Raw genomic sequence first — 13,873 nt, 5'->3', positions numbered from 1 at the left:
TTCTATATTCGAGATTATATATCCAGTATTCTGTATTCTATAACCTAAACTCTGTATTCTGCATTCCATGTTCTAAATTCTGGGTTCTATATTCTCTAATCTTTTCTATATTGTGTGTTTTTCATTCTATATTCTACATAGGATAGTCTGCATTCCGTATTCTATATTCTATATTATGTGTTCTTCATTCTATATTCTAAATTCTATATTCTCTATTCTGTATTCTATATTCTAAATTCTGTGTTCTGCATTCCATTATCTAAATTCTGGGTTCTATATTCTCTTTCTATATTCTATATTCTGTTTTCTGCATTCTATTTTCCACATTCTATATTCTTCATTCCGTATACTATATTCTATATTCTGTGTTTTACATTCTATATTCTAAATTCTATATTCAGTATTCTGTATTCTATAATTTAAATTCTGTGTTCTGAATTCCATGTTCTAAATTTTGGTTTCTGTATTCTCTTTTCCATGTTCTATATTCTGTGTTCTACATTCTGTATACTGTATTCTATATTCTTCATTCAGTATTCTATATTCTATATTTTGTGTTCTTCATTATATATTCTAAATTCTATATTCAGTATTCCGTATTCTATATTCTAAATTCTGTGTTCGGCATTCCATTTCTAAATTCTAAATTCTACATTCTCTTTTTTATAATCTTAATTTTTGTTCTTCATTCTATATTCTACATTCTATATTCTGCATTCTATATTCTGCATTCCGTATAGTAGATTCTATATTCTGTGTTTTGCATTCTATATTCTAAATTCTATATTCAGTATTTGTTATTCTATAATCTAAATTCTGTGTTCTGCATTCCATGTTCTAAATTCTGGGTTCTATATTCCCTTTCTATATTCTATATTCTGTGTTCTGCATTCCATGATCTAAATACTATATTCAGTATTCTGTACTCTATATTCTATATTCTGTGTTTTACATTGTATATTCCAAATTCTATATTCAGTATTCTGTATTCTATTTTCTAAATTCTGTGTTCTACATTCCATGTTCTAAATTCGGTATTCAATATCCTCTATTTTATATTCTATATTGTGTGTACTTCATTCTATACTCTACATGCTATATTTTACATTCCGTATTGTATAGTCTAAATTTTGAGTTCTAAATTCTAAATTCTAAATTCTATATTCAGAATTATGTTTTCTATATTCTAAACTCTGTGTTCTGCATTCCGTGTTCTATATTCTATTTTCAGTATTCTATATTCTATATTCTATATTCTATATCCTGTGTTCTAAGTTCTATATTCTAAACTCTATATTCAGTATTCTGTATTCTATATTCTAAATTCTGTGTTGTGCATTCCATGTTCTAATTTCTATATTCAGTATTCTGTATTCCGTATTCTAAATTCTGTGTTCTGCATTCCGTGTTCTATATTCTATTTTCAGTATTCTATATTCTATATTCTATATCCTGTGTTCTAAGTTCTATATTCTAAACTCTATATTCAGTATTCTGTATTCTATATTCTAAATTCGGTGTTCTTCATTCCATGTTCTATATTCTATATTCAGTATTCTGTATTCTATATTCTAAATTCTGTGGTCTGCATTATGTGTTCTAAATTCTATATTCAGTATTCTGTATTCTATAGTCTATATTTTGTGTTCTGCATTCCATGTTATAAATTCTGGGTTCTGTATTCTGTTTTCCATATTGTATACTCTGTGTTCTACATTCTATATTCTGCATTCCGAATTCTATATTATATATTCTGTGTTTTACATTCTATATTCGAAATTCTATATTCAGTATTCTGTATTATATGGTCTAAATTCTGTGTTCTGCTTTCTATGTTCTAAATTCTATATTCATTATTCTGTGTTCTATATTCAAAAATGTGTGTTCTGAATTCCATGTTCAAAATTCTGGATTCTGTATTCTGTTTTCCATATTCTATACTCTGTGTTCTACATTCTATATTCTGTATTCTATATTCTGCTTCCCGTATACTATATTCTATATGCTGTGTCCTATATTCTATATTCTAAATTCTATTTTCTGTATTCTGTATTCTATTTTCTAAATTCTGTGTTCTACATTCCATGTTCTAAATTGTCGATTCTATATTCTCTATTATATATTCTGTGTTCTACATTCTATATTCTAAATTCTATATTCAGTATATTTTTTTCTCTATTCTAAATTCTATGTTCTGAATTCCATGATCTAAATTCTATATTCAGTATTCTGTTTTCTGTATTCTACATTCTGTGTTCTGCATTCTATATTCTAAATTGTATATTCTGTATTCTCTATTGTAAATTCAAAATTCTGTGTTCTGCAATCCAAGTTCTAATTTCTGTGTTCTGCATTCCATGTTCTAAATTCTGTGTTCTATATTCTCTATTGTATATTCTATATTCTGTGTTCTACATTCTATATTCTAAATTCTATATTCAGTATTCTGTATTCTGTATTCTAAATTCTATTTTCTGCATTCCATGCTCTTAAATCTGGGTTCTATATTCTCTATTCTATATTCTATATTCTGTGTTACAGATTCTATATTCTAAATTCTATATTCAATATTCTGTATTCTATATTCTAAATTCTGTGTTCTGCATTGCATGTTCTATATTCTATATTTAGTATCCTGTATTCTATATTCTATATTCTGTGTTCTACATTCTATATTCTAAATTCTATATTCAGAATTCTGTATTCTATTTTCTATATTCTGTGTTCAGCATTCCATGTTCTAAATTCTGTGTTCTATATCCTCTATTCAATATTCGATATTGTGTGTTCTTCATTCTATACTCTACATACAATATTTTGCATTCCGTATTCTATATTCTAAATTCTGAGATCTAAATTCTAAATTCTAAATTCTATATTCAGTATTCTATAGTCTATATAATAAATTCTGTGTTCTGCATTCTATATTCTAAATTCTATATTCAGTATTCTGCATTCTACTTTCCAGATTCAGTGTTCTGAATTTCATTTTCTAAATTCTGGATTCTATATTCTATATTCTGTGTTCTACATTCTATATTCTAAATTCTATATTCAGTATTATGTATTCTATTGTCTAAATTCTGTTTTCTGCATTCAATATTCTAAATTCTATAATCATTATTACCTATTCTATATTCTAAATTCTGTGTTCTGCATTCCATATTCTAAATTCTGAATTCTATATTCTCTATACTATATTCAATATTCTGTGTTCTACATTTGAAATTCTAAATTCTATATTCAGTATTCTGTATTCTATATTCTAAATTCTCTGTTCTGCTTTCCATGTTCTAAATTCTGTGTTCTATATTGTCTGTTCTATATTCTATATTGTGAGTTCTTCATTCTATACTCTACATACTATATTTTGCATTCCGTTGTCTATATTCTAAATTCTGAGTTCTAAATTCTTAATTCTAAATTCTATATTCAGTAATCCATATTCTATATACTAAATTCTGTGTTCTGCTTTCTATGTTCGAAATTCTATATTCAGTAGACTGTATTCTATTTTCTAAATTCAGCGTTCTGCATATCATGTTCTAAATTCTGGATTCTATATTCTTTATTCTGTGTTCTATATTCTATGTTCTAAATTCTTTATCCAGTATTCTGTATTCTATATTCTAAATACTGTGTTCAGCATTCCATGTTCTATATTCTATTTTCAGTGTTTTATATTCTATATTCTAAATTATGTGTTCTGCATTCTATGTTCTAAATTCTGTATTCACTATTCTGTATTATATATTCTAAATTCTGTGTTTGCATTCAATGTTCTAAATTCTGGATTCTATAATTTGTATTCTATATTCTATAATCTGTGTTCTTCATTCAATATTCTAAATACTGTATTCATTATTCTGTATTCTATTGTCAAAATTCTGAGTTCTGCATTCTATGTTCTAAATTCTATATTCATTATTCTGTGTTCTATATTCCACATTCTGTGTTCTGAATTCCATGTTCAAAATTCTGGGTTCTGTATTCTGTTTTCCATATTCTATATTCTGTGTTCTACATTCTATATTCTGTAATCTATATTCTGATTTCCTTATTCTATATTCTATATTCTGTGTCCTACGTTCTATATTCTAAATTCTATTTTTATTATTCTGTATTCTACTTTCTAAATTCTGTGTTCTACATTCCATGTTCTAAATTCTGGGTTATATATTCTCTATTCTATATTCTGTGTTCTACATTCTATTTTCTAAATTCTATATTCAGTAATTTTTATTCTATATTCTAAGATCTATGTTCTGCATTTCATGTTCTAATTTCAATATTCAGTATTCTGCTTTCTGTATTCTAAATTCTGTGTTCTGCATCATATGTTCTAAATTCTGTATTCAGTATTATGTATTCTATATTCTAAATTCTGTGTTCTGCATTCCATTTCTAAATTCTGGGTTTTATATTCTCTTTTATATATTCTAAATTTTGTGTTCTTCATTCTATATTCCACATTCTATATTCTGCATTCCGTATTCTATATTCTATATTCTGTGTTTTACATTCTATATTCTAAATTCTATGTTAAGAATTGTGTATTCTATAATCTAAATACTGTGTTCTGCATTCCATGTTCTAAATTCTGAGTTCTATATTCTCTACTCTATTCTATATTTTGTGTTTTTCATTCTATATTTTACATACTATATTCAGCATTCCGTATTCTATATTCCATACTATGTGCTCTACATTCTGTATTCTAATTCTATATTCAGTATTCAGTATTCTATATTCTAAATTCTGTGTTCTGCATTATATGTTCTAAATTCAATATTCAGGATTCTGTATTCTATATTCTTAATTCTGTGTTATGCATTCCATGTTCTATATTCTGAATTCTATATACTCTATGCTATATTCTATATTCTGTGTTCTACATTCTATATTCTAAATTCTGTGTTCTGCATTCTATGTTCTAAATTCTATATTCATTATTCTGTGTTCTATATTCTAAATTCTGTGTTCTGCATTCCATATTCTAAATTCTGGGTTCTGTATTCTGTTTTCCATAGTCTATATTCTGTGTGCTACATTCTATATTCTGTATTCTATATTCTGCATTCCGAATTCTACATTGTATATTCTGTGTTCTACATTCTATATGCTAAATTCTATATTCAGTATTCATATATTATCTTCTAAATTCTGTGTTCTGCATTCCATGTGCTTAATTCTGTATTCTATAATCTGTATTCTATGTTCTGTGTTCTACATTCTATATTCTAAATTCTATATTCAGTATTCTGTATTGTAAGTTCTAAATTATGTGTTCTGCATTACATGTTCTACATTCTGGGTTGTACATTGTCTATTGTATATTCTATATAATGTGTTCTTCATTCTATACTCTACATACTATATTTTGCATTCCGTAGTCTATATTATATATTCTATGTTCTAAATTTTTAATTCTAAATTCTATATTCAGTATTCTATAATCTATATACTAAATTTGGTGTTCTGCATTCCATGTTCTATATTCTATATTCAGTATCCTGTATTCTATATTCTAAATTCTGTGTTCTGCATTATATGTTCTAAATTCTATATTCAGTATTCTGTATTCTATTTTCAATATTCAGTGTTCGGCATATCATATTCTAAGTTCTGTATTTTATATTCTATATTCTGTGTTCTACATTGTATATTTTAATTCTACATTCAGTATTCTGTATTCTATAGTCTAAATTCTGTGTTCTGCATTACAAGTTCTAAATTCGGGGTTCTGTATTCTGTTTTCTATATTCTATATTCTGTGTTCTACATTCTATATTCTGTATACTTTATTCTGCATTCCGTATTCTATATTCTATATTCTGTGTTCTAAATTCTATATTTTAAATTCTATATTCAGTATTCTGTATTCTATATTCTAAATTTTGTGTTCTGCATTCCATGTTCTAAATTCTGTGTCCTATATTCTCTATTCTATTCTACATTTTGTGTTTTTCATTCTATATTCTACATACTATATTCTGCATTACGTATACACTATTCTATATTATGTGTTCTACATTCTGTATTCTAAATTCTAAATTCTGTATTCTGTATACTTTATACTTAATTCTGTGTACTGCATCCCATGTTCTAAATTCTGGGTTGTGTATTCTGTTTTCCATATTCTATATTCTGTGTTCTACATTCTATATACTGTATTCTATATTCTGCATTCCGTATTCTATATTGTATATTCTGTGTTCTTCATTATATATTCTAAATCCTATATTCACTATTCCGTATTCTATATTCTAAATTCTGGGTTCGGCATTCCATTACTAATTTCTAAGTTCTATATTCTCTATTTTATATTATTTATATTGTGTTCTGCATTCTATATTCTGCATTCATTTTCTATGTTCTATGTTCTGTATTCTAAATTCTATATTCAGTATTCTGTATTCTATAATCTAAATTCTGTGTTCTGCATTCCATGTTCTAAATTTTGGGTTCTGTATTCTGTTTTCCATATTCTATATTTTGTGTTCTACATTCTATATTCTAAATTCTATATTCAGTATTTTGTATTATATATTTAAATTCTGTGTTCTGCATTCCATTACTAAATTCTAGGTTCTATATTCTCTTTTATATATTCAATATTTTGTGTTCTTAATTCTATATTCTACATTCTATATTCTGCATTCATTTTCCATATTCTATGTTCTGTGTTCTATATTCTGTATTCTAATTCCTATATTCAGTGTTCTGTATTCTATATTCTGAATTCGGTGTTCTACATTCTATATTCAAAATTCTAAATACAGTATTCTGTATTGTATATTCTAAATTCTGTGTTCTGCATTCCATGATCTAAATTCTGGCTTCTATATTCTCGTTTATATATTCTATATTTTGTGTGCTCTTTCTATATTCCACATTCTATATTCTGCATACGGTATTCTATATTGAAAATTCTGTGTTTTACATTCTATATTCAAAATTCTATATTCAGTATTCTGTATTCTATAACCTAAACTCTGTATTCTGCATTCCATGTTCTAAATTCTGGGTTCTATATTCTCTAATCTATTCTATATTGTGTGCTTTTCATTCTATATTATACATACTTTAGTCTACATTCCGTATTCTATATTCTATATTATGTGTTCTTCATTCTATATTCTAAATTCTATATTATCTATTCTGTATTCTATATTCTAAATTCTGTGTTCTGCATTCCATGATCTAAATTCTGGGTTCTATATTCTCTTTCTATATTCTATATTCTGTTTTCTTCATTCTATATTCCACATTCTATATTCTGCATTCCGTATACTATATTCTATATTCTGTGTTTTACATTCTATGTTCTAAATTCTATACTCATTATTCTGTATTCTATAATTTAATTCTGTGTTCTGAATTCCATGTTGTAAATTTTGGGTTTTGTATTCTGTTTTCCATATACTATATTCTGTGTTCTACATTCTGTATACTGTATTCTATATTCTTCATTCCGTATTCTATATTCTATATTTTGTGTTCTTCATTATATATTCTAAATTCTATATTCAGTATTCCATATTCTATATTCTAAATTCTGTGTTCGGCATTCCATTACTAAATTCTAATTTCTATATTCTCTTTTTTATAATCTTAATTTTTTGTTCTTCATTCTACATTCTACATTCTATATTCTGCATTCTATATTCTGCATTCCGTATAGTATGTTCTATATTCTGTGTTTTACATTCTATATTCTAAATTATATATTCAGTATTCTGTATTCTATAATATAAATTCTGTGTTCTGCATTCCATGTTCTAAATTCTGTGTTCTATATTCCCTTTCTATATTCTATATTCTGTGTTCTGCATACCATGATCTAAATACTATATTCAGTATTCTGTACTCTATGTTCTATAATCTGTGTTTTACATTGTATATTCCAAATTCTATATTCAGTATTCTGTATTCTATTTTCTAAATTCTGTGTTCTACATTCCATGTTCTAAATTCGGTATTCAATATCCTCTATTTTATATTCTATATTGTGTGTACTTCATTCTATACTCTACATGCTATATTTTACATTCCGTATTGTATAGTCTAAATTTTGAGTTCTAAATTCTAAATTCTAAATTCTATATTCAGAATTATGTTTTCTATATTCTAAATTCTGTGTTCTGCATTCCGTGTTCTATATTCTATTTTCAGTATTCTATATTCTATATTCTATATCCTGTGTTCTAAGTTCTATATTCTAAACTCTATATTCAGTATTCTGTATTCTATATTCTAAATTCTGTGTTGTGCATTCCATGTTCTAATTTCTATATTCAGTATTCTGTATTCCGTATTCTAAATTCTGTGTTCTGCATTCGATGATCTAAATTCTATATTCAGTAACCTGTATTCTATATTCTAAATTCTGTGTTTTGCATTCCATGTTATAAATTTTGGATTCTGTATTCTGTTTTCCATATTCTATATTCTGTGTTCTACATTCTATATTCTAAATTATATATACAGTGTTTTGTATTCTATATTATAAATTCTGTGTTCTGCATTCCATTCCTAAATTCTAGGTTCTATATTCTCTTTTATATATTCAATACTTTGTGTTCTTCATTCTATATTCTTCATTTTATATTTTGCATTCATTCTCTATATTCTATATTCTGTATTCTAAATTCAATATTCAGTATTCTGTATTCTATAACTGAATTCTCAGTTCTACATTCAATATTCAAAATTCTAAATTCAGTATTCTGTATTCTATATTCTATATTCTGTGTTCTGCATTCCATGATCTAAATTCTGACTTCTTTATTGTCTTTTATATATTCTATAATTTGTGTTGTTCTTACTATATTCCACATTCTATATTCTGCATTTCGTATTCTATGTTATATATTCTGTGTTTTACATTCTATATTCGAAATTCTATATTCAGTATTCTGTATTCTATAATCTAAATTCTGTGTTCTGCATTCCATGTTCTATATTCTGGGTTCTATATTCTGTACTCTATTCTATATAGTGTGTTTTTCATTCTATATTCTACATACTATAGTCTGCATTCAGTATTCTATATTCTATATTATGTGATCTACATTCTAAATTTTAAATACTATATTCGGTATTCTGTATTCTATATTCTAAATTTTGTGTTCTGCATTCCATGTTATAAATTCTGGTTTCTATATTCTCAATTCTATATTCTATATTCTGTGTTCTACATTATATATTCTAAATTCTATATTTTGTATTTATATTCTATATTCAAAATTCTGTGTTCTGCATTCCATGTTCTAAATTCGATATTAAGTATTCTGTATTCTATATTCTAAATTCCGTGTTCTGCATTGATGTTCTAAATACTATATTCAGTGTTCTGTATTCTATTTTCTAAATTCTGTGTTCTAGATTCCATGTTCTAAATTCTTTATTCTATATTCTCTATTATATATTCTATATTGTGTGTTCTTCATTCTATACTCTAAATACTATATTTTGTCTTCCATATTCTATATTCTAAATTTTGAATTCTAAATTGTATATTCTAAATTCTGTATTCAGTATTTTGTTTTCTATTTTCTAAATTCTGTGTTCTGCATTCCATGTTCTATATTCTATTTTCAGAATTCTATATTCTATAATCTAAATTCTGTGTTCTGCATTCTATGTTCTAAATTCTATATTCAGTATTCTGTTTTGTATATTCTAAATTCTGTGTTTGAATTCCAAGTTCAAAATTCTGGGTTCTGTATTCTGTTTTCCTTATTCTATATTCTGTGTTCTACATTCTATATTCTGTAATCTATATTCTGATTTCCTTATTCTATATTCTATATTCTGTGTCCTACATTCTATACTCTAAATTCTATTTTTATTATTCTGTATTCTATTTTCTAAATTCTGTGTTCTACATTCCATGTTCTAAATTCTGGGTTCTATATTCTCTATTCTATATTCTGTGTTCTACGTTCTATTTTCTAAATTCTATATTCAGTATTTTTTATTCTATATTCTAAATTCTATATTCTGCATTTCATGTTCTAAATTCTATATTCAGTATTCTGCTTTCTGTATTCTAAATTCTGTGTTCTGCATCATATGTTCTAAATTCTGTATTCAGTATTATGTATTCTATATTCTAAATTCTGTGTTCTGCATTCCATTTCTAAATTCTGGGTTTTATATTCTCTTTTATATATTCTATATTTTGTGTTCTTCATTCTATATTCCACATTCTATATTCTGCATTCCGTATTCTATACTTTATATTCTGTGTTATACATTCTATATTCTAAATTCTATGTTAAGAATTGTGTATTCTAAAATCTAAATTCTGTGTTCTGCCTTCCATGTTCTAAATTCTGAGTTCAATATTCTCTACTCTATTCTATATTTTGTGTTTTTCATTCTATATTCTACATACTATATTCTGCCTTCCGTATTCTATATTCCATACTATGTGCTCTACATCTGTATTCTAATTCTATATTCAGTATTCAGTATTCTATATTCTAAATTCTGTGTTCTGCATTATATGTTCTAAATTCAATATTCAGGATTCTGTATTCTATATTCTTAATTCTGTGTTATGCATTCCATGTTCTAAATTCTGAATTCTATATACTCTATGCTATATTCTATATTCTGTGTTCTACATTCTATATTCTAAATTCTGTGTTCTGCATTCTATGTTCTAAATTCTATATTCATTATTCTGTGTTCTATATTCTAAATTCTGTGTTCTGCATTCCATATTCTAAATTCTGGGTTCTGTATTCTGTTTTCCATAGTCTATATTCTGTGTTCTACATTCTATATTCTGTATTCTATATTCTGCATTCCGAATTCTACATTGTATATTCTGTGTTCTACATTCTATATGCTAAATTCTATATTCAGTATTCATATTCTATTTTCTAAATTCTGTGTTCTGCATTCCATGTGCTAAATTCTGTATTCTATAATCTGTATTCTATGTTCTGTGTTCTACAGTCTATATTCTAAATTCTGTATTCAGTATTCTGTATTGTAAGTTCTAAATTCTGTGTTCTGCATTACATGTTCTACATTCTGGGTTCTACATTGACTATTGTATATTCTATATAATTTGTTCTTCATTCTATACTCTACATACTATAATTTGCATCCCGTAGTCTATATTATATATTTTTTGTTCTAAATTTTTAATTCTAAATTCTATATTCAGTATTCTATATTCTATATACTAAATTCGGTGTTCTTCATTCCATGTTCTATATTCTATATTCAGTATTCTGTATTCTATATTCTAAATTCTGTGGTCTGCATTATATGTTCTAAATTCTATATTCAGTATTCTGTATTCTATAGTCTATATTTTGTGTTCTGCATTACATGTTATAAATTCTGGGTTCTGTATTCTATTTTCCATATTGTATACTCTGTGTTCTACATTCTATATTCTGCATTCCGAATTCTATATTATATATTCTGTGTTTTACATTCTATATTCGAAATTCTATATTCAGTATTCTGTATTATATGATCTAAATTCTGTGTTCTGCTTTCTATGTTCTAAATTCTATATTCATTATTCTGTGTTCTATATTCAAAAATCTGTGTTCTGAATTCCATGTTCAAAATTCTGGATTCTGTATTCTGTTTTCCATATTCTATATTCTATATTCTGTATTCTATATTCTGCTTCCCGTATACTATATTCTATATGCTGTGTCCTATATTCTATATTCTAAATTCTATTTTCTGTATTCTGTATTCTATTTTCTAAATTCTGTGTTCTACATTCCATGTTCTAAATTGTGGATTCTATATTCTCTATTATATATTCTGTGTTCTACATTCTATATTCTAAATTCTATATTCAGTATATTTTTTTCTCTATTCTAAATTCTATGTTCTGAATTCCATGATCTAAATTCTATATTCAGTATTCTGTTTTCTGTATTCTACATTCTGTGTTCTGCATTCTATGTTCCAAATTGTATATTCTGTATTCTGTATTGTAAATTCAAAATTCTGTGTTCTGCAATCCAAGTTCTAATTTCTGTGTTCTGCATTCCATGTTCTAAATTCTGTGTTCTATATTCTCTTTTGTATATTCTATATTCTGTGTTCTACATTCTATATTCTAAATTCTATATTCAGTATTCTGTTATCTGTATTCTAAATTCTATTTTCTGCATTCCATGCTCTTAAATGTGGGTTCTATATTCTCTATTCTATATTCTATATTCTGTGTTACAGATTCTATATTCTAAATTCTATATTCAGTATTCTGTATTCTATATTCTAAATTCTGTGTTCTGCATTGCATGTTCTATATTCTATATTTAGTATCCTGTATTCTATATTCTATATTCTGTGTTCTACATTCTATATTCTAAATTCTATATTCAGAATTCTGTATTCTATTTTCTATATTCTGTGTTCAGCGTTCCATGTTCTAAATTCTGTGTTCTATATCCTCTATTCTATATTCGATATTGTGTGTTCTTCATTCTATACTCTACATACAATATTTTGCATTCCGTATTCTATATTCTAAATTCTGAGTTCTAAATTCTAAATTCTAAATTCTATATTCAGTATTCTATAGTCTATATAATAAATTCTGTGTTCTGCATTCTATATTCTAAATTCTATATTCAGTATTCTGCATTCTACTTTCCAGATTCATTGTTCTGAATTTCATTTTCTAAATTCTGGATTCTATATTCTATATTCTGTGTTCTACATTCTATATTCTAAATTCTATATTCAGTATTATGTATTCTATTGTCTATATTCTGTTTTCTGCATTCAATATTCTAAATTCTATATTCATTATTACCTATTCTATATTCTAAATTCTGTGTTCTGCATTCCATATTCTAAATTCTGAATTCTATATTCTCTATACTATATTCAATATTTTGTGTTCTACATTCGAAATTCTAAATTGTATATTCAATATTATGTATTCTATATTCTAAATTCTCTGTTCTGCTTTCCATGTTCTAAATTCTGGGTTCTATATTGTCTGTTCTATATTCTATATTGTGAGTTCTTCATTCTATACTCTACATACTATATTTTCCATTCCGTTGTCTATATTCTAAATTCTGAGTTCTAAATTCTTAATTCTAAATTCTATATTCAGTAATCCATATTCTATATACTAAATTCTGTGTTCTGCTTTCTATGTTCGAAATTCTATATTCAGTAGACTGTATTCTATTTTCTAAATTCAGTGTTCTTCATATCATGTTCTAAATTCTGGATTCTATATTCTCTATTCTGTGTTCTACATTCTATGTTCTAAATTCTATATCCAGTATTCTGTATTCTATATTCTATATTCTGTGTTCTGCATTCCATGATCTAAATTCTGACTTCTTTATTGTCTTTTATATATTCTATAATTTGTGTTTTTCTTACTATATTCCACATTCTATATTCTGCATTTCGTATTCTATGTTATATATTCTGTGTTTTACATTCTATATTCGAAATTCTATATTCAGTATTCTGTATTCTATAATCTAAATTCTGTGTTCTGCATTCCACTTTCTATATTCTGGTTTCTATATTCTCTACTCTATTTTATATTGTGTGTTCTTCATTCTATATTCTACACACTATATTCTGCATTCCATATTCTATATTCTATATTATGTGTTCTACATTCTATATTCAAAATTCAATATTCTGTATTCTGTATTCTAAATTCTAAATTCTGTGTTCTGCATTCCATGTTCTAAATTCTATATTCAGTATACTGTATTCTATATTCTTAATTCTGTGTTCTAAATTCCATGTTATAAATTCTGTATTCTGTATTCTGTATTACATATTCTTTATTCTGTGTTCTAAATTCTATATTCTGTATTCTATATTCTGCATTCCGTATTATATA

This window comes from Vicugna pacos, unplaced genomic scaffold, assembly GCF_048564905.1.
Source record: "Vicugna pacos unplaced genomic scaffold, VicPac4 scaffold_19, whole genome shotgun sequence".
In the NCBI taxonomy this organism is placed as follows: Eukaryota; Metazoa; Chordata; class Mammalia; order Artiodactyla; family Camelidae; genus Vicugna; species Vicugna pacos.
The sequence above is the reverse complement of the archived record's forward strand: the minus strand, read 5'-3'. Positions refer to the sequence as shown.